This window comes from Benincasa hispida, chromosome 11 (genome assembly GCF_009727055.1).
Source record: "Benincasa hispida cultivar B227 chromosome 11, ASM972705v1, whole genome shotgun sequence".
Classification (NCBI taxonomy): domain Eukaryota; kingdom Viridiplantae; phylum Streptophyta; class Magnoliopsida; order Cucurbitales; family Cucurbitaceae; genus Benincasa; species Benincasa hispida.
Window position 1 is genome coordinate 80,734,966 of NC_052359.1, and position 20,610 is coordinate 80,755,575.

At 36.7% G+C, this 20,610-nt stretch overlaps 2 non-coding genes across 2 annotated transcripts; one reads left to right on the forward strand and one right to left on the reverse strand.

Annotated features, from left to right (window-relative positions):
* Window positions 1-12,444: 12,444 nt before the first annotated feature.
* Window positions 12,445-12,551, forward strand: LOC120092331. Its single transcript, XR_005486036.1, has one exon. It is a non-coding gene; the product is annotated as a small nucleolar RNA R71 (small nucleolar RNA).
* A 6,596-nt stretch (window positions 12,552-19,147) lies between these two features.
* On the reverse strand, window positions 19,148-19,231 carry TRNAL-CAA. The gene has a single exon. It is a non-coding gene; the product is annotated as a tRNA-Leu (tRNA).
* Between the last annotated feature and the right edge of the window lie 1,379 nt (window positions 19,232-20,610).

Genomic DNA, 20,610 nt, shown 5'->3' on the forward strand with positions numbered 1-20,610 from the left:
ACGAGATACAAAAAAAACGTTGATGTTCATTGTCATATAATTTGTAGTCTTTCATACCAGCAAGATAACCAATGAACACAGCTGGACTAGTGCAAAGATCAAATTTGGTTCTTTGAGATGACAAAGTGGAAGAAAAACATAAACAGCCAAAGCATCTCGTCACAAAATAATCAGAAGGTTTTCCATATAGTCGAGTATAAGGGATTTACCATTTTAAATTAAGGAAGGTGTGCAGTTGATTAAGAAAGCAGCAGTCAGAATACAATTAGCCAAAATTTGATAGGTGCACGAGACTAAAAAAGTAAAGATCAAGCAACATCAAGCAAATGTTGATGTTTTCTTTCCACAACAGAGTTTTGTACAGGCCTAGCAACATAAGAAAACTGATGGACTACACCTATAGAACTGAAAAAATCTGTGTTGTCAAATCTAAACTACTTTATACGCATACTAAACTGAATTTTAACCATAGCAAAAAAAAAAAAATGAACAATTATTAAAGCCTCACACTTTGTCTTCATCATAAAAGTCCATGTGAAACGAGAGAAATCATCCACAATGGTTAAAAAATAGCGGTGACCAGCATGAGAAGGATGTTGATAGGTCCTCAAATATCACAATGTATTAGTTCAAAACTATGTAAAGCAACATGATTATGTGATACAAAAGATAGTTTCTTTTATTTAGCTGAAGAACAAACAGAACATGGGGATGAAGAAGTAAAATTCTTAGTTTTAACATGGATGGCATCTTTGAGAGCAATTATGTTGTCCCAAATAACTATGATCTTCTTGTTTGCAGTCACAAACTACTCATAAATAACGGTCAAGTACACTTCAAGACTTAGGGGAGGCTGTATGCTTAAGGCTTTAAAAACTCTTCAATCGTTTACCTGAAGGCAGCTCAATCATGTAGAAGAAGCTCCAGGAACTAGACAATAGTTCAATTATGTAAACGATAGAACAAAGCACTAGATGATGGTGTAGATGACAGTTGATTAGAGCTAAAAGATCGTATAGATGATAGCTAAAGATTTAGATGATCGTATAGACGATGTGATGCAGAGTTAAACGATAGTGTACACGATGCGATAGAAACTAAGCAATCGTGTGAACAGTACTTAAGTAAATGCTAAACAATCGTAGAGTAAGAAAGAAAGAACACAAGTGTTTAAATGGTTCGGCCAAAGGCCTACGTCCATTGTGCAAATCGGGAGAGTCTATTTTATTACTTCTTCTTCAAAGTTATTACAGAATGAATGCCTTGCTCTCTCTCTCACATTCTTCTCATATTCGTTTTCCTTTTATACACAGTCACTCATGGTCAATGAAGAAGCTTTGGTGGTTACAACAACATAACAGAAAGAAGACGACAACATTCAACTGCCTGCTGATGCATTGTAAATGTGATGCAATTATGGTGTGTAATTGCGATGATGATTTATGCATTGCAATGCATATGCAAGTTTTCCTAGTGAAACCTAAGTATAAATCTAATTAGGTTTCCTGGTAAGTCCAGGGTCGAACACAGGGACTATTGAGTTACTATGCGATAGTAAAATTGATTCCTTTGCGGTGGTAAAAACAAATAAGTTGGTTGGTGTTTCATTTAAGTATAAATCCTATGCGGCAGATTTGAGAAAAGAGTTGATGAAATCGAGAGTTACAATGAGTATGCTGTGAACAGGTTGAGAAGGGATTTAGTTAATACTTCCAAAGATTGTGTTCAAGTTATGCGATCATGCTACACACACACAACAACAAGTCATCTCCCAATACAAATGCCATAATTCCTATTTTTAGAACGCATGCTGTTGAAATTCTGAAAACAACCTAGTACGGGGGTCTCGTTTTTGACCCTAGGGTTTAGAGCAGTGCGATATATAAACTCTCTAACCTAGAGACACCATTCTTGATGTAATTCTGAAAACATTCTCTCGAAATAATATTGTTCTCCCTCTTCCCGTGGACGTAGCTAACACACTGTTAGTGAACCACGTATATCTGTGTGTCGATCTCCTCTAGTCTATGTTCCTTTTTGTGTTCTTTAATTGTCATTTTCGCAACAAACTGGTATTAGAGCCTTGTTAGGATTTTTTCGAATTCCCGCATTTATTCGACAATTGAAGATGTCTGGCGTGAACGTTTAGATCAACAAATTTATCGGGAGGAATAGTTTTGGTTTATAGCAGATCAAGATGCGATCCTTACTAAAGTAGTAGGGGCTGTGGGCGCCGTTGATAGGTAAGTCAAAGAAGGCTACCGTGGATGACGAAGAGTGGCAGACTCTTGAGGAGAAGGCTCATTCGACGATCATGCTATGTTTGGTTGATGACGTCATCATTGAGGTTGCAGATGAAGAAACTGCCGCTGGACTTTGGTTGAAGTTGGAGAGTCTTTACATGATGAAATCTTTAACCAAGAAATTTTTTCTAAAGAAACGTATGTATCATCTACGCATGCAGAAAGGTACGTCTCTACGAGACCATCTTGATCAATTAAATAAAATTTCATTAGATCTGCGTAATGTAGAGGTTAAGGTTAATGATGAGGATGCTGTCCTAATTTTGTTGACATCTTTGTCGTCGTCTTATGAGACTTTCGTTGACTCGTATATTGGAGGGAAAGAAACTGTGACCTTTGAAGATACAAAGTCCACATTGCTTATGAGAGAGGACCGTCAGAATGCAGGAAGTTCAGTTACAGAAACTCAGGCATCTGGGTTAGTTGCTACAGGAAGCAAGGGACATAGGAATTCTGGTAAGCAGAAGTCGAATCAGAATAAAAGGTCTTCGAAGTCAAAGGGTTCTAGATCAGATGATATTTGTAATTACTATAAAGAAAAGGGGCATTGGAAAACCGAATGTCCTAAGATAAAAAGGAATCAGGAAAAGAATGAAAAGAGTGACAAAAGGGAAGCACTCGCCTCTATTGCACAAGTTGAGATTGATTCTGAAGAAGTCGATATCGATTCTGAAGAAGATCTGGCTTTAATTGTTAATGAATAGTCACATTCTGATGATGTGTGGGTTCTTGATTATGGGGCATCTTATCATATGTGCCCAAATAGAGAGTGATTCTCAACCTATCAGAAAATAGATGGAGAGAATGTTAGCATGGCTAACAGTTCTGTGTGCAAGATAGTTGGAATCAGCTCAATCAAGATATGAACACATAATGGTGCCTCATACACTTTAAAGGAGGTTAGGCATGTTCCACTAATGAAGAAGAGTTTGATATCCTTTAGTGTAATCGATAGCGAGGGTTACAATTTTGAAGGTAAAGGTGGAGCAATGTATGTCTATAAGGGTTTTGAGGTAGTTCTGAAAGGCATAAAGCGTAGAACACTGTATTTTCTATTAGGTTCCACAATAATAGGTTATGTTGTTGTTGCATCGTTGGTCGTTCACAAGGATGATATGACTAGGTTATGGCATATGAGACTTGGTCATATGAGTGAAAAAAGGATGCAGATTCTGTCAAAAAGAGATATTCTCTGTGGGCATAAGGTGCGGGATTTTGAATTTTGTGAACATTGTGTTTTTGGGAAGCTTCATCACAGCAAGTTTCCTAGAGGTGTTCATCGTACAAAAGGGACACTTGATTATATTCATTCAGACTGTTGGGGACCTTCCAAAGTTGAATCTATTGGAGCCAGTTTGTATTTTTTGTCTATAATTGATGATTACTCAAGAATGACTTGGGTGTTTATGATGAAATATAAAAATGAAGCCTTCAAGAATTTCAAGCAGTGGAAGATATTGATTGAAAATCAAACTGGGAAACAGATCAAAAGGCTGCGAACTGATAATGGTCTGGAATTCTGTGGATCTGAATTTAATGAGTTTTGTAAAGCTGAGGGGATTGTTTGCCATCACTGTTAGGAATACTCCACAACAAAAGGGGTTACAGAACGTATGAATTAGACATTGTTGGAGAGAGCAAGATGCATGCTCTCTAATACAGGGTTGGCTAGAAAGTTTTGGGCAAAAACAGTGAATACATCATGTTATCTGATCAATCGTGGACCTTACACAACTATTGATTGTAAAACACCTTACGAGGTATGGTCTGGTAAGCTTGCAGATTATTCTTTATTAAAAGTTTTTGGTTGTACTATCTACTATCATGTTAATGAGGGTAAATTAGAACCAAGAGCTAAAAAAGGGTATATTTGTGGGTTTTGGGGATGGAGTTAAGGGATGTAAAGTCTAGTCACCTTCTGAGAATAGGGTCATACTTAGTAGGACTGTGATATTTGATGAAAATTCCATGCTTAACTCAACTGTAAAGCCTTTTGTGACGTCTACTGATGTGGGAGAAAGTAGTAATGTTGATAAACAGGTGGAGATGCAATTCACTTCAGCTGTGAATGAATTACAAGATCAAGGTGGAGAAGATCAACACGTTACTACAAAAACTGATATGCAACCAAAAATTAATGTGCCAAGAATGGCAGAAGTTGATTTGCCTGAGAATTCTAGATCATGAGTAGATCAACTGAGTATAGCTCGTGATAGAACTAGAAGAATTGGTGTTGGACCTCCTGTGAGGTATGATTTTGAAGATATGGTTACTTTTGCATGGCAGGTTGCTGAAGAGGTGGATCCTCATGAGCCATCCACCTATTGAAAAGTTGTTTCATGTGGTGAGTCTGCTAAATGGCTTGCTGTTATGGGGGATGAGATGGAATCTCTTGACAAAAATCAAACTTGGGTATTCGTTAAACGACCAAAGGAGAGAAAAATTGTCACTTGTAAATGGGTCTTCAAGAAAAAGGAGGGAATGTCACCTTCAGAGGGCATTAAATATAAAGCTCGAGTTGTTGCTAGAAGGTTCACACAAAGGGAATGAGTTGATTATAATAAGATCTTCTCACCAGTAGTGAGACATATTTCTATCAGGGTGTTACTAGCTATAGTAGCACATCAGAATTTGGAACTTGAACAACTAGATGTGAAGACAGTTTTCTTACATGGAGAGTTGGAGGAAGAGATTTATATGACCCAACCAGATGGGTTCCAGTGTCCAGGTAAATAAGATTATGTTTGCAAGTTGAAGAAATCTTTGTATGAGTTAAAGCAGTCTCCAAGGCAGTGGTACAAACGATTTGACAACTATATGATTGGACTTGGCTATAACAGAAGTCCATATGATTGTTATGTATATCACAACAAAGCTGATGATGGTTTGATGATTTATCTACTTTTATATATAGATGATATGCTCATAGCTACAAGTCCAAGTCTAATATTCTGAAATTGAAGAATCTTCTCAGTGCTGAGTTTGATATGAAGGATTTGGGTGCTGCTCAGAAAATTCTGGGTATGGAGATTTATAGGGACAAAGGTAAGAATAAATCTTCTTGTCATAGAAAGGATATATTCAGAAAATATTGTCCAGGTTCATATGTCGTCGGCTAAGCCTATAGATACTCCTAGTGCTGTAAATGCTCGTTTGTCATATGAGTTTTCACCATAGTCTGATGCTGAGAAAGAGGACATGTCTCGAGTTTCTTATGCTAGTGCAGTGGGAAGTTTGATGTATGTTATGGTCTGTACTAGGCCTGATCTTGCCCATGCTGTTAGTGTTATTAGCAGGTTCATGGGTCAACATGGGAAGGAGCATTGGCAAGCCGTTAAGAGGATTTTTCGTTACCTTAGAGGTAGATCTGATGTTGGTCTTGTTTTTGGGAATTGCACAGAATGTTTGGTGACTGGTTATTCTGATTCTGACTATGCTGAAGATGTTGACAGTAGGAGGTCTATGACTGGCTATGTGTTCACTCTGGGTGGTTCTATTGTTAGTTGGAAGGCAACCTTATAGCCTACAGTTACTTTGTCTACTACTAAAGCAGAGTACATGGCCTTGACAGAAGCTACTAAAAAGGGAATATGGCTGAGGGGGTTAGTTGGTGATCTTGGTTTGCATCATGACCAAGCTATTGTATATTGTGATAGTTTGAGTGCAATATGCCTAGCCAAGGATCAAGATCATCTTGAGAGAACTAAGCACATAGATGTAAGATATCACTTCTTAAGAGGTGAGCAGAGAGTTAAAGTGATGAAAATTGGTACTGTTGATAACCCTGTTGATATGTTCACCAAACCGGTTCCATAAGGCAAGTTCCAACATTGTTTGTAGTTAGTACAGGGGTCTTGCTATATTTATTTATTTGCAGTTATTTACGATTTTGACCCTAGGGTTTAGAGCAGTGTGATATATAAACTCTCTAACCTAGAGGCGTCGTCCTTGATGTAATTCTGAAAACATTCTCTCGAAATAATATTGTTCTCTCTCTGCCCGTGGACGTAGCTAACACACTATTAGTGAACCACGTATATTTGTGTGTCGATCTCCCCTACTCTACGTTCTTTTTTGTGTTCTTTAATTGTCATTTTTGCAACACATGCGATGTATACGATAATGTCAATAGAACTTATGTCTAAGCCTCTATTCTTGTCTATGCGATGATGAATGATGCACACTGTTGAATGAATTTTAATTGTTAAAAACTTGTTGAATGAAATTTCAATTGCGGCGGAGGGAACGTAATGCATAATGCAATGTAATGTAATGCCGCCGTAAAGGATGGGAAATGGAAAATGGATGGTGATGATGAAGTGGAGTGGATAATGACGTGTGGATGATGTGTATGCGGTGATGAATCACGCTTCTGTATAATAAATGCGATACTACGTTCTAAAATAATGTATAAGATGCTACTGATATGCGTTCATAGTATGCGTTCATGTAGTATGTGCGTGTCACAAGTTTTCTTGCACTGGAACCAAGTATAATTCTAACGCAAGTTTCTCAGAGTGATTTAAGTTCAAACACGGGGATTGCGATGATGAATGTGATACTGATGTGATATATGTGACCGAAAGAAAAATAATAATGAATTTTATTGAAAAGATAAAATGTGAAGATAAAATAAAATGTTGTGATAAAATAGAATGTGATGATAAAATAAAATGCAGTAATAAAATAAAATGCGGTGATAAGTAAATAAATAAACAAATAGAGGACTGTTTGTGAAGATGTGCAAGTATCTGATGGAATGCGATGGCAAGTCTTGTGAAATATGTCAAAAAGAGAATGGGTTGGGGGAAAGGACATCGTAAGTTCGTCAATCCTATTAAGGACACAACTAAGCTTCTGTTTTCCCTTGGCTTACACCTCTTAGTGATCGGTCGCGTTCCCATATGTCTATGGTGAATCAGGGATGAACGTTGTGAACGCAAGGTTGTTTCCATCTCTGGAAATACTTCTCGCTTTAGTTAATGCATTCTTCCAATCTTCTTTCGAGAGGTGGATTAACATCTTCACTTTTGCTCTCACAGGTGAGGATGCCGTTGATCATGCGTTAGCTAAACTTAGTTGATTTCTTCAACCAAGGATAACTTACTCGCTTAATCCTTCCCTACCTTGGGCATAGTTACACACATGTGAAGAATGGACGACTGTAATGATGTCGAAGAACAGGGAGATTACGATGATATTATAATTGAATTAAAGATAAGATAAGCTTTGTTATAAAGATACATGAATGAAGATTAGAGAACAACGTTGATGAATAGAAATGAGAACAAAATAATGACAAAGCATGTCAATGTCTTGATACGGATCTCGATCGGAGACAATTTTCTTGCCGACGTGTAGGAGAAGTGTGGTGGAAAACATCCTTCTCAGGCTAGTTTCCCAGGTCAAAATGATCTTTTCATAGAGCTTCTCTCGGGATTTTCTCTAAAATGCCTCTTCAGACCAACCTTCTTTCTTTGTAATTGATATAGCTATTTATAGACCTTAGCACCTCCTTCGTTAGTGGTCCCGTTCTGAAAAGCTTCTTTTTCTGCCATGGCTTGGTGGAAACGTCCACTCTGCTCCACATTCAATTTTTCAGATCGTACAACAAAAAAACTGTATAATTTCAGAAATCCCCACGAATGCGTCGCTCTTTTCATCTACGGTCGATCGCCGCATGCGGTGCAAATGTGTTGGCCTTTTTATCGATCGTCGCATGCGGTGCAAATGCGTTGCTTGTTTACGTCCATGATTGACCATCGCATTCTATGCGAATGCGTTGCTCTTTTTGTCCTCGAGCGATCGTCGCATGCGGTGATCTATTTCCTGCAAAACAAAGACTTAGACTTTCTATTTTGCCATCGCAATGGGGTTAGCGGGTGTGCTTCCGACACTTTACAACTTTTGGGTTTCTAAGCCAATTTCTATATATTCGATGCAACTTTTCCTTCTTTTTGCCGCATATGCTAAATAAGATGGTATAAATAACTTGTATTTCTACAAGTTATCACACACATACACAAGGTGACCGCATACTATCATATCCTATCTCTAGGGTGCATGCAATGTGTTAATAGCAAACTGAACTTATTCCTAAGTTTCTATCTCTTGCTTATATGGTTCTAATCTGACTTTCCCAAGCCGAGATTCCAGTCTGACTCTCCCAAGCCTAGACTCTATCTTTAGACCACTCTCCCGAGAATCTCTAAAGGATGAATGACACATTCATAAGACAAAATGATCGCATAAAGTGAAAATCTCAGGTCATGCTAGCTAAGTACTTCTGAACCCATTTAGAAATTTAGCTACTCATGCAAAGTATGAAAATATTGAACATAAGTTGAAATGAGATTTCCATTGACATAAGTTGAAATGAGATTTCCATTGTCTATAGATTAAATGCAGAATATAGAATAACAACAGAATGTTGAGATAAGAAGCCCGGTAGCAATGTCTTGCTTCCTGTGGCCTTTTACAGTGTCTTTTCACTCCAAATCTGCTTAGAAGAATATCCTTGCTTCTGCAAGTATTGGCCCTCTCTCCTTTTGTAACACTTCCCGACAGTCTTCCGAGCTATCCAGGAATGATCTCTCGGTGTCTTCTTCTCCTTGCTCGTTTTCATCTTCTAGGAAGAATAACGGCTAACTATCTTGTATATGATCTCTATTCTATATGGTGAACTTGTTTATCAATGGTGGCCTTCGGTATTTATAGAGCTCAAAGTGAAGAAGCTTTTTCCTCTAATGATTGCAATGATGGGCAGTCATTAAATCTTCTGCTCTGATGCGTCGATTAATTGTCACCGAAAAGTTGAATGTACATGCTACAGTGTGTCATTAACGGCTTGTCAACTAAATTCGGATTTGACCATCATCAGCTTTTCGTCCCATCATGATTTATTATGCTTTCACCTTGATGCGTTGTCTTTATGCGGCCACCTTCTTAAGCAACTCCTCAAGAATGCATACGATCGTATGACTTTGCGATCGCAATCTTTCAATGCGCACGGACGTCGAATTCTTTAGATCGCAATTTAACTTGTGCCAATGCATTTTTCCTACACAAAATAAGTACATTAGCTGCTATTATGCGATGGGCGCATGCGATCGCAATATTCTCAGTTTACCGCTTTTGGACATGATTTTGTATATTTTTATCGTCGCATTCCCACATTATTTTACATCTTTGTGCTATAATAATGTGCATTTCTGACCGTTATCACACCTCCAAATTTAAAACAATGCTTGTTCTCAAGCATAAACTAAATATTTTCTTTAGAGAGTCAGTCGCCTTTTCCTTACCTAGATTTCTCGAGGTGCCTTATTCAATTCTTATGAACCAAAATCTTCTTAATTTCTATCATGGTCTCTTCCTAAAATATTTCTAAAACTTAGGGACCGAGTTTAACCTTAAAAAATACTTTACTTGTTTCCATGACATTGCATGATTTATTTCAAAACCTTTTCCAACTGGAGTGTTTCCAAATGATTTTTATCCTTGCTCAGTTTAGATATTCTTTTTGAGACCTTGTGTTGATCTAAGTGCCTAGACTTTGTTTTGGCTTGCCCTCATGGGTGTCATGCGAGCATCCAGCTACGAGCAAGGCACTCTTTCTCAGTCTAAACTCATGCATATTTGGCAACAGAGTTGCGATCACTTGATTTATGCGTTGATCACGATTCCTACCTTTGTTTTGGCTTGCCCCCATGGGTGTCATGCGGACATCCAACTACGAGTAGGATCCAATCTCAACGTTATGAATTTTTTTATTTTTTTTATTATTTTTTTTCCAAATGTTTAAAAGTAGCAAGGTTGAAAATAAATACTGGCACCCCCAAATTTAAACGCAGCAATGTCCTCATTGCTGATAGACTAAAATGATTCATGCGATGCACTTAAAAAGTTTCGTAAAGATCATTTTGAAAGAAAGTTGGTGGACCCCTAACTTCTAGAAATATTTCATGAATTGACCGTCCTTAAATTAAGTTGATTCTAGTACATGCAATGAGAAATAAAGATATGAGTTTCATCATTAAAATCATAATTGTTGTGAAAAATATTGTGGTGACTAAATAAAGTAATTAAATTTAATGATTGCGCCAAACAAAAGAGGATGCGATGATAAAGTTAGCAATGTTAAAATGAGATGCGAGTGTGCAAAATTTAGAAAAAAGCCAAAGAAAGATACAACCCCAAATTTGCTCTGTTGCCCGCAACATCTGTGATCACATCATTCTTTGCAGTGAGTTGATTTCCCGATTGTGATGGGCTGAATGAACTGGTCGCGTTTTTTAGTCATCGCGTAGCTCCACCACAATCGTTTACAACAATCGTTGCTAAAAAATCAAGAGGGTAAAAATTATGAAAGACAGAGTTGGAGATTCCAAAGAGTAATATTTGTACAACAAAATAAAGTAAGTTCATGAAAGAAATGTATAAAAAGGATACTCAAAAAATGCATCCCTGGTGAGTTTACGTCGCTTATCAATGCAGGGATCGCTTGTTTCTTCTTCAATCTGGACTTTTACGTCCACAGAGGTTTTCTCTCCTTTTCTTGATCTTTTGGGATCTTGATTGTCTCAATCTGGAGGTTCTTCTGATTAATGCTCATCATGAATTCTCTCTTATGCACATCAATTCGAGCACGACCAGTTGATAGAAACTGTCATCCAAATATGATGGGTGCATCTTTGTTCACTTCATGATCCAGAATGATGAAGTCTGCCGGTAAATTAAAATTGTCAATTGGGACCAAGACATCCTTCAACTCTCCCTCAGGGCGTACTTGGGATCTATCCGCAAGCTGGAGATTCTCCGTTGTGGGCGTTATTTTTTCTACATTAAATTGTTTGAAATTGAGAGTTGCATTAAATTTATACTCGCCCCGAGATCGCATAGTTCTTGACCGACGTAAGCCCCTTCAATTGAGCAGGGTATTGTGAAACTTCCTGGGTCGAACATCTTCGGTGGGATTTTAGTGTTTGATCTTTGCATTACTACCACCGTAGCAATCTTTTCTTCATCATTCTGTTTCTTTTTCAATTTTTGCAGGAATGGTGGTAGCTGTACTTCTTTTGTTTCGTGTTCTAGAGGCTTTGGAGGTGGACGCAACTTTTAAGTTCATCTTCTTGGGCTCTTATGATTCATATGTTAACAAGTTTTTGGATTCCATCGCATTCAAATTGGTCCATATGGATTCTTTCCCTTCTTCTGTTGTCATCTTGTCGCTTATCAAGAAGACTGCTAGGCATTATTCCTTTTCTGTGTTCTTCGGGTTGTGAGGGAGCTCAGTTGAGCTTGGCAATGTCCCTTGCGGTCTATTTTTTCAGCTCGTTCGCAATCTGACCTATTTGGATTTCAAGATTGCAGATAGAAGTCGCCCGACTCTAGAGGACCGTTTCGTTCTTTTCAATGTACTGCTTTAATAGGTTCTCCAGGGAGGATGATGGCAATGCTTACGAGCTTTTAGCGTGATATTGCGGTTGATCGTTCATTCACGGAAAAAATCCTAGCAGTCCTTCTTTTTGCACCAAAGGTTGATAACTTTGTAGATTATTTTTTCACGTGAAATTAAGGTGGGTTCTCCACCCGGGGTTGTATGTATCAGAGAAAGGGTTGTTCTTTATGAAGTATACTGACTGCAGGTTCCTTGTGCCTGTCTCTTATACACATCTAGATGTGTATAAGAGACAGAAGGTGGGTTCTCCACCCGGGGTTGTATGTATCAGAGAAAGGGTTGTTCTTTATGAAGTATACTGACTGCAGATTCCTTGAGCATTCTTCAATCGGATGCGCTTCTCTACCAGTGGCACAACTCGTGCTCGTCTAAGCGATTGCATTGACCTGCCCTCTTTGCGTTCTCGGGCTATTGATTGCGATGCCCTGTATCAGATTCATCATCGCATTCATTTGATTTTTTAGGTATATGATAGACCCATTGTTTGCCTCACCTTCTCGAATTTTTATTCATTGATTGATTTCGCGCCAATCTTCGTGATTCTTTGATATGTGATCAAGAATATTTTTAGCCTCATCATACGTTTTGTCAAGCAGACCTCCAACTGCTGCCGCATTGGCAGACATCTACGATGCAGGGTTTAAACCGTGATAAAAGATCTCCATCTTGAGATAATCAGGTAAGCCATTGTGCGAACAATCTCGTATCAGACTCTTAAACCTCGCCCAGGCATCGCTGAACGATTCGTCAATTTCCTGTTCAAAATTTGTAATCAACTTTCTCCTTCTTGCGTTCTCGGTAGGGGTGAAGTATTTCTTCATGAACTTCTATACTACTTGTTCCCATGACGTTATCTCCCTTAGTTGGAGAGAATAGGCCCATTTCCTTGCTTGGTCGCATAGCGAGAATGGGAGACTAGTCAAACTTCTTCAGCTGAGATGTTTGGGAACACGAAAGTATTATAGATTTCGATGAAACTCCAGAGATAGGCGTGCGGATCCTCGCCATGCCTTCCACCAAACTGTCTGACCGTCTGAATCATCTGCAACATAACCGGCTTCATCTCAAACCTCGATCTGTCCAGAGCTAGCCTCATGATTCCTGGGGAGAAATCATAGAGGTTGGGTGACGCATAGTCCTGAATAGGTCTATTGTGGTCGTTCGCTAGGAGAATGGGGTTTGCCATGATGCTGTTCGCGTTTGCTGCTCTATCTTCCGGTTGTTCTACCATTTTAGAGTTTCTCTTGTTGTTGTTGGCGGTTGTCTCTCTGTCTTCTTCTGGACGTTCTTTCAATCTCCAGATCGCAGTTGGGCTCAAAAACTTGTCCTTCGCTCCTACGACACCTGCTTCTTTCCTTACCGAAGGAATGGCAGTGCACAGAGGTCGAAAGCTGCAAAGAAAATCAAAAAGTATGGAAAGATTGAACATAAGTTGAAATGAGATTTCCATTGTCTATAGATTAAATGCATAATAGAGAATAACAACAGAATGTAGAGACAAGAAGCTCGGTAGCAATGTCTTGCTTCCCGTGGCCTTTTACACTGTTTTTTCACTTCAACTTTTCCCAGAAGAACATCCTTGCTTCCACGAGTGTTGGCTCTTTCTCCTTTTGTAGCGCTTCCCGGCAGTCTTCCATGCTATCCGGGAATGATCTCTCGACGTCTTCTTCTCCTTGCTCGTTTTCGTCTTCTAAGTATAAGAATAACGGCTAACTATCTTGTATATGATCTCTATTCTATGTGGCGAACTTGTTTATCGATGGTGGCCTTCAGTATTTATAGAGCTCAAGGTGAAGAAGCTTTTTCCTCTAATGATTGCAATGATGGGCGGTCATTAAATCTTTTGCTTTGATACGCCAATTAATGGTCATCGAAAAGTTGAATGTACTTGCTACAGTGTGTCGTTAACGGCTTGTCAACTAAATTCGGATTCGACCGTCATTAGGTTTCCATCCCATCATGATTTTTTATACTTTCACCTTGATGCATCGTCTTTATGCGGCCACCTTCTTGAGCAACTCCTCATGAACGCATAAGATCGCATGACTTTGCAATCGCAATCTTTCAATGCGCGCGAACGCCGAATTCTTTGGAACACATTTTAACTTGCGCCAACAAATTTTCCCTGCACAAAATAAGTACATTAGCTGCTTTTATGCGATGGGCGCATGCAATCGCAATATTCTTAGTTTACCGCTTTTGGACATGATTTTGTATATTTTTATCGTTGCATTCTCACATTGTTTTACATCTTTGTGCTGTAATAACGTGCATTTCTACCCGTTATCACCTGCAACTTCGTTTTTCTTGTCTTTGGTTCTTTCTGTATGAATCTCCACCTTTGTAAGCATCTAGAGTATCTTTCCCTCTTTGCTTGTTGAGCTGACTTGAGCTAACCTTTTTCAAGTAACTCAAACCCGAAGAGGTCCAGGCATCAACCAAGCTTGCTTAGTTGAACTATTTTGGTCAGTATCAGCAGCATTATCTGAGGTATGTATCTTTACTACCTCAACTTGCCCTTTCTCAATCTTCTGTTTGATAAAATGGTATTTGATGTCAATGTGCTTGGTTCTTCTGTTAAACTATTGGTTTTTAGATGAGCAGATTATGCTTTGGTTGTCACAATATATTATGACATTTTTTTGTGTAATGTCGAAATCATTTAATAAACCTTTTAGCCACAAACCTTCTTTCACAGCCTCAGACAGTGCTATAAACTCAGCCTCTGTTGTGGAAAGGGCCACAATAGACTACAAACTAGCCTTCCAACTTATCAAATTGTTTCCCCATAGGAAAACATACCCTGGTAATGAGCGCCTTCTATCTAAATCCTCTACATAATCTGCATCAACATAGCCATACACTTCATCATTGGAAGGATCATTATATTTATATTAGATCCTTGCATCTTTTTATGAACAGAGATACCTCAGTATCCATTTGATTGCTTCCCAATATCGTTTACTAGTGTTTGCCATGTACCTACTGACCATACTTGATGATAAAGCCGAAACATTTGAAATGACTTTTGATGATAAAGCCGAAAAGAAGCTTAAAGGAATTGCTCTACAGTCTTCAGTGAATGATGATAGCTCGACAAGCAAAATCAAACATATGGACGAAAACTGGATATATATTGCTATTGGAAAAACAATTTGGTAAAGCCATTATGTTTCCCATCTTTTCAAAGATTTGAATAACACCAACGATAATCATATCTCAAGGCCGACAAATCAATTTGTCAAGAAGATAGAAAGTGATAAAGGAGGCAGTGGTGGTCAGGGTGTTCAAGAAAGAAACTTCAAGTGTCGTGAATGTGGGGTTTGAAAGATGCCAAGGTTGATCTTGAAACTATGTCGAAATCTGTTCAAATGCTCAACTTTGGCATAAATGATCTCAACAAGATTTTGTCCTTAGGAAAGAAAAATTCTGATAAACGTGGCATGGATTCAACAAGTCTTGAGATCAATTCTTAAAAAGGGAACCCTTTCTTTTTAAAAGATCTGTTCCTACTAAAGATACTTTGATGCTTGTGCCAATGTCTAAAGTAAGGGAAGGTATATTGGCTCGTCCTAAGCAGTTTATAACAAAAAGGTGGATGACAATATGGAAAGGAAGGTTATATTTGACCTTACTGATATCATTTAAGGAGAAGAATTAGTAACTCTATGGAATCATCTCAGGAACCTTATCCATGGTAGGTGTGTTTAGAAAAACAAAATGGAGTGGAAGGTGAAGAAATGTCATCTTCAATCTGATATTAGATGCCAAATTACATCTACTTCTCTTCTAGCATCTTCTAAAAAGGATTGGTACTTCTACAATGGCTTCTCACGACAGATGATAGGTGTAATTTAATTAAAAACATTGAACCCTGTAGATCTGGTCATGTTACTTTTGGAGATGGAGTAACAAGAAAGGTTCTTAGAAAAGGTCAATTGATGTATTCATGTCTTCCTAGATTAGAAAATGTCGTTCTTGTTGAAGGATTGACTACAAACTTAATCAACATAAGTCAATTATATGACCCAGGTCTTGTTATGAACTTCTCAGAAGACAAATACTTGGTGACCAGCGTAGATAATGTGACTATCATGACAAGTATGCGTTCATCTGATAACTGTTATCTGTGGACTCCTAATGTTTGTTCTAATGTCTGTCACACAGCTCAAAACAATGATGTTGTAATCTGGCATAAATGGTTAAGTCATGTTAATCTTCGTTCTGTTAAAAAGGCAGTTTCTGTGGAAGCCATACTTGGTATACCATCTCTATCTGGATATAGTGAAATTGTGTACGGTGATTATCAAGCTATAAGGCAAGTCTAACTTTCTCATAAGAAAGTGTCTGTTTGTACTAGCAATTGTGTGATGGAATTACATCACATGGATTTGGTGGGACCAATACAAGTGGAGAGCTTAGTTGGTAAACATTGTGCCTTTATCAACATTGATGATTTTTCTTGGTATACATAGGTACGCCATCAAAGAGAATCAGACATATTTCAAGTATGTAGACTTTATGTCTTCAACTTCAGTGAGAATGAGAGGTGCACATTATAAGGATTAGGATTAATCATGGCAAGGAGTTTGAAAACTCTCAATTTGAGAATTTTTGCAATGCTAAGTGTAATGAATTTTCCTCCCTTATGACTTCTCAGGAGAATGGTGTGGTTGAAAGAAAGAATCACTCTCCAGGAAATGGCCAGGATAATGTTGCACACCAAAAGTGTTCCTTTGAATTTTTGGGCAAAGGCTTTGACTACTACTTGCCACGTCCACAACCGAATTTATATTTGTCCAGGTACTCTTACTACAAACTATGAAATCTAGAAAGAATGCAAGCCAAATGTTAAGTATTTTCACGTGTTTGGAACTATTTGCTATATTTTCACTTATCGGGACGTATTTGTTATATTCTTTCTAATCGAGACGCTAGGAAAAAATGGGATTCCAAAGCAAATGAAGAATCTTTCTTGGATATTCATCAAATAATCTTGCTTATCGTATTTTAACAAGCGCACTCGTACTGTGATGAAATTTATCAATGTTGTTATTGATGAATCTGCAAAGTTTGATCATCAAAGTGGAAAATATGAAATCAAGATGTTTTTTTCACGGTGTGCATCTCTATGCCAATGACATTTACACTCTTATTCCTCTCTACCAGCAAAATTGTGAAAATAGTAACCTCAGACTTCAGAAGAAACTGAGATGTGAGATGATTTCGGTATTTAGTCGTTCAAAAGAACCATCGTTTAAGTAAACAGAATAGGTATGATTTAAATATAGATATCTTTGCATGCAAAAAGGAGAAAGTGGAATTTCTAAACTAATGGGAAATGTTTTTTCACACTTCTCCTACCAAGCTTAGAAACATCAATGAGACTCTGAAAGATGAATTTGGGATGAATGATATACATGAGGACTTAAGCCAATTCTAAACGAAATGATGTTTGGTAATTGGTTCTGAAGAAAAAAAATCTCAAATAGCTCAACGACTATTGTTTTATTTTTTTAACAGACAACATAACAAATTTGTAGTTATATATATATAGGTTTATCATTCAAGATCGAAGAAAACAACCTTGACCATTTTTGTTATGCGATCTTGTAAAGAAATATAAAAAATGTATCTCTGTAACGTCTTCAATTAACGATTCTCCCTTCTTTGGATGTAGGCTCAATTTGGCGAACCACGTACATGTTTGTTGTTGGTCTCTTCTTCTCTCTTTCTCTTCTTCCATTGCATGCTTGATTTCTCTTTTTTTCCACTGCGAAAATTTAGTCACAAGAACAATAGATTAGAGATGAGTTGAAGCTTCGACCCGTAGAAGAGAGAGAGAGAATAAAGTAAGTTGTTATTTACCTGATAAGGAATTCAACTCGGTCTCTCCACTGATTTTCCTCAGATCTGCGATATGTGATTCTTACCATGTAGTCAAGAAGATTGAAAGGCGTGGCTCATCAGAGCCTTTCTTTTCAACCTACCCTCTCACTTAGATCGGTCTCCTCAGCAACATGGGCTTGAAATAAGGAAGTAGCCTAACATTGGTATCAGAGCAAAAGATCACTTTTTTTAAACATTTCAGTTCTTGGATTACAATTGAAGATTCACACTAAAATTGACATTAGCTAGAGATGAGATAAGAGAAATTTTCGATGTAAGTGGAGACTTTGGCCTTTGGAAGCAATAATATATAGAGTTCATGTCTCTGATCAACAACGGCTCACTAAGGGCTCTTCTTGAATCCATCTCATATTTTTCTTGCCCAAGCACTGTGTGACAACTCAAGAAAAGGAATGACTGGGAGCTGGCAGCTTATGGTATGTTTAGTCCCTAAACCTTAGTGGATAATGTTTAAGGCAAGTCATAATCAAGAGATAGGCTATAGGATTTGGACAAGTTGAGGAAGACTTATATTGCCATACTAGAGATCTTCCTAATAAATATGTACCTTTAGGGGAAATTTTCACCTTTAAAATGGATTTCATTTCAAAATCACTTGTTGATAATCTAGATGAGTTTCAAAAAAGATTGCTGATGAATTTTAGAGATATCTTGGGGAGAAAATAGAAGATGAGAATGAAGCATGATCGTGATTTCTAAATCTTTTACATATAATCCTATAGGGAAATAAAAAAATGCATTGAAGAACTGGAAGGGAACATCGACATCTAACTGATTGCATATAATATCATGCCACTAAGAACAAGGGAACTTGATGTTGCAAGTAGTTTAAGAAGGAATGATCAAATGTATATAATATAAGAACTATATTGTTGTATCACATATAATATATATAATAATATAGTTAATGTTTATCAGCAGATATAACACAAACTTATATTTTATTATTTTTTTTCAAAATAACCTAAGGTAATAATATATGATCAAAAGTCATTATTAATTTAACCTACAGTGTTTTATATGATTATCACATTCATATAATAATATAATGAATTCTTTATTCATATTATAATACATCTCATATAAAATATAAAATTTAATATGAATCATATTCATATGAATTTTTAACAACGTATATCAATCATATATAATTAATTATTTGAATTATATTTTTCAAATTTGTATTTCTCTCATAAAACTATACAAGTTAATTATACTTATACAATTAAGTCCGCTCATGATTAATTTGATCAAGAAGAATATTTCAGTTTTGCTATAAAACTCTAAACAGTAAAACCAACAAATATTAACATTTGTTAAAAAAAGGGTACTCCTTCATATGGTTTGTTTAATTGATGATTTATGGAATTAGAGATCGTTTTAATAACCATTAAATTGAGTCATGTCTGCTATAAAATTCAGAATTGTTTCAAATGGGCGAAAAGCAATTCTTTTCTATATATAAGAATAAAAATGTCAGAAGTGGGATTTGAACCCACGCCCTCTCACGAAGACCAGAACTTGAGTCTGGCGCCTTAGACCACTCGGCCATCCTGACATTTTTGTTTGAAAATTATATTGTTTTTAAGAACTAGTTTCATTATTACAGTTTGTCTCCATCCAAATATTTCTGTTAAACGATACAACTAGTTATTCCATCCAAGTTGTTTTTCAGTATAATAAAAAAAAAGGTAGGGATACAATTCTGACTCCTTTTCAATCACTCAAATCGGAGTTTGGATGAAAAAGATATAGCAAAAATAAGCTTGACGAAAAACAACCCAAGACGGTGATGTGGCGAATTAATCATCAAAATGGACCAATTAGAGAGTGCCAAATGGAACTATAGAGTGAGTGAAAAATTGGGCTTTAAATTTGCAATTGGAGAATTTTAGTTTTTATTGAAAGAAAAGAGAATTAAAAGAAATTGATTTTCTAAAAAATGATTTTGTTAAATAAAAAAAATGAATATAATATTATTTTATATTTGTGTCTAACAACTATTTTCTAACAAATGATAGACTCTTGTTTTTTTTTTTTTTTTTTGTTGGATTTTAAAAGAAATGATTTTGAAAGATATATATTATTATATTATTTTTTGTTTATGTCTAACATATAGTTGTGTTTAAATCTCCACTATTCAATTTAACTTTTTGAACAATCCAATAACCCAAATTAAAATCTAATTTTTACCCCGCTTCTCTCTCATTTTATACTTCATCTTCTTTCAACTTTTCACATTTTACAGTTTTCAAAATTAACAAAAAAAAAAAAAAAAAAAAAAAAACCACCATTGTTACTTTCTCTACAAGCTTTCAATTTTCTTTCTCTTCATCTTATTCTTAAGAGAAATTTCTATTATATTGTGAAAATTAAAGTGTGTGAGCTCAAACTTGTATTACTCACTATTTTTAGAGAGTTTTATTGTATGATTTAAAGTTTCAAAAAAAATATTGTAATGGTTGGATCCTAATATGTGGAAAGGATCGAGTTTGCCTTTAAATCCATAAAAGGAACAAAGTAGCGGTTCGACTCTCATCGTGGAAATAGTCAAAGGAGATTTTTTTTAATCGAAATCCCAAGAGGCGCTTGGAAGAGTGGATGTAGATCGAGAAATATCAAAGTTTAAGTCCCAAGAAATATTGAATACTACCAAGATCCTTTAGCTTAAAACATCGTTCAAATATACTTTAAGAGCAAGCATTAGTAATCTCAACAAATGCACTAGTCAATATTACATCATCAACATAAACTAGTAAGACAACAAAGGAAGTTCCAACACGTCTGAAAAATAGAGAATAATCAGACTTCGGTTGTTTGATCCCAAGTAACAACAAAGCGTGTGAAAACTTGTCAAACCACTCTCTAGAAGCCTGCTTAAGCCCATAGATGGATGCTATTTAACACCTCTAACTTAATTTTTTATCATCCTCGAGT